The following is a 2,471-nucleotide window of genomic DNA, read 5'->3' as shown; positions in this document are numbered from 1 at the left end:
CGACGATATTGTCATGAAATCCAGGAAGGCGGACGACCTGGTTGCTGATCTCAGGATCACATTCGATTGTCTACGAGCCAAAGGGGTAAAACTTAACCCCGAGAAGTGCGTGTTCGGGGTGCCTCGTGGCATGCTCTTGGGTTTCATTGTCTCCCAGCGGGGCATCAAACCCAACCCTGACAAAGTCTCGGCCATCACTCGGATGGGACCGATCCGAGACTTGAAGGGGGTACAGAGGATCATGGGATGCCTAGCGTCCCTTAGCCGTTTTATCTTGCGTCTCGGCGAGAAAGGCTTACCCCTGTACCGACTCTTGAGGAAAACCGAGCGCTTCACGTGGACCCCCGAAGCTCAAGAAGCCCTCGAAAGGCTGAAGGCATCGCTCACTCGAGCTCCCATTCTCACACTGCCTACGGACGGCGAGCCCCTCTACCTGTACGTAGCCGCGACGACCCAAGTGGTCAGCGCGGTGATCGTGGTCGAAAGACAAGAGGAGGGTCATGCTCTGCCCGTCCAATGACCGGTGTACTACATCAGCGAGGTGTTGTCTGAAACTAAGACACGCTATCCACAGATTCAAAAGCTGCTCTACGCAGTGGTTTTGGCTCGGCGCAAGCTGCGCCACTACTTCGAGGCTCATCCCGTCACCGTGGTCTCATCTTTCCCCTTGGGAGAGATAGCTCGCAACTGGGAAGCCGAGGGTAGAATTGCCAAATGGTCTGTGGAGCTGATGGGAGAAACACTCACTTACGCCCCTCGCAAGGCAATCAAGTCCCAAATCTTGGCTGACTTCATGGCTGAGTGGACGGACACTCAGCTACCCCCATCGCAAATCCAGGGCGAATGCTGGACTATGTACTTCGACGGGTCGGTGATGAAAACCGGCGCCGGTGCCGGCCTCCTCTTCATCTCACCCCTCGGAGAACACATGCGGTACGTGATCCGCCTGCATTTCCCTGCTTCGAACAACATGGCGGAGTATGAGGCCCTCCTCGGTGGCCTCCGCATTGCCGTCGAACTTGGCGTCAAGCGCCTCGACATACGCGGGGACTCTCAACTCGTCGTCGATCAAGTCATGAAGGAGTCTAACTGTCACGACCCAAAGATGGAGGCGTACTGCAACGCAGTACGCCGCCTCGAGGACAAATTCGACGGCCTTGAGCTCAATCATGTCTCGCGCAAGTATAACGAGGACGCCGACGAACTGGCCAAGATAGCTTCGGGGCGGACCACCGTCCCCCCGAACATCTTCGCTCGCGACATCTCCAAGCCCTCCGTCGAGTTCAATCAACCGACGGAGCCAGGCCCCTCGTCCGCCGGGCCCTCCGGTGGGAACCCCCCGGCGGACGGGGTCGAGCCCATGGACTTTGACCTCGGGACCACCTCCGCGGACGAGGCCGAAGCAATGGAAGTTGACGAGGCCCCCACTCCGCAAGACTGGCGCGTCCAGTACCTTGACTGGATAGTTCAAGGGATCTTACCCTCGGACCACGCTCAGGCGCGACGCCTCGCCAGGCGGGCCAAGTCCTTCGTCCTAATCGACAATGAGCTACACAAGCGTAGCCCCTCGGGTGTCCTGCAACGATGCATCCCCATCCCCGAGGGCAAGGAGCTGATCCGCGACATCCATGCCGGCGTCTGCGGCCATCATGCCGCGCCACGCACTCTCGTGGGTAATGCGTTTCGACAAGGCTTTTACTGGCCCACCGTGGTCGCCGACGCCACTGACGTTGTGCGGACCTGCGAGGGGTGCCAGTTCTATGCTCGAAAAACACATCTTCCGGCCCATGCTCTGCAGACCATCCCCATCACGTGGCCGTTCGCCGTGTGGGGGCTGGACCTCGTCGATCCATTGAAGAAGGCGCCGGGGGGCTTCACCCACTTGCTGGTAGCGGTCGACAAGTTCTCCAAATGGATCGAGGCTCGACCCATCGGCAAGATCAAATCCGAGCAAGCAGTCCAATTCTTCACTGACATCGTCTTCAGGTTCGGGGTCTCGAACTCGATCATCACCGACAACGGCACCCAGTTCACAGGCAAGAAGTTCTTGGCGTTCTGCGACAGCTTCCACATACGTGTGGACTGGTCGGCTGTGGCACACCCACAGACGAACGGGCAAGTGTAGCGTGCCAACGGCATGATCCTCCAAGGACTAAAGCCAAGAATCTTCAACAAGCTGAACAAGTTCGGCCGGAGGTGGCTCACGGAGCTACCCTCGGTCATCTGGAGCCTGAGGACGACCCCAAGCAGAGCTACAGGTTTTTCTCCGTTCTTCCTCGTCTATGGCGTCGAGGCCATCCTCCCCACCGACTTGGAATACGGATCGCCAAGGCTCAAGGCATATCAAGAACAACGAAACCAGCGAGTTCACGAAGACTTGCTGGACCAAGTGGACGAGGCTCGAGACATGGCACTCCTTGACTCTGCGCGCTACCAGCAGTCTTTGCGAAGGTATCAAGCGCAGAGAGTCC

At 58.4% G+C, this 2,471-nt stretch overlaps 1 pseudogene; it reads left to right on the top strand.

Moving 5' to 3' along the window:
• Nucleotides 1-1,105: 1,105 nt before the first annotated feature.
• Nucleotides 1,106-2,242, top strand: LOC120665029 (annotated as a pseudogene).
• Nucleotides 2,243-2,471: the final 229 nt, after the last annotated feature.

This window comes from Panicum virgatum, chromosome 3N, assembly GCF_016808335.1.
Source record: "Panicum virgatum strain AP13 chromosome 3N, P.virgatum_v5, whole genome shotgun sequence".
Classification (NCBI taxonomy): domain Eukaryota; kingdom Viridiplantae; phylum Streptophyta; class Magnoliopsida; order Poales; family Poaceae; genus Panicum; species Panicum virgatum.
The sequence above is the reverse complement of the archived record's forward strand: the minus strand, read 5'-3'. Positions and strand labels throughout refer to the sequence as shown.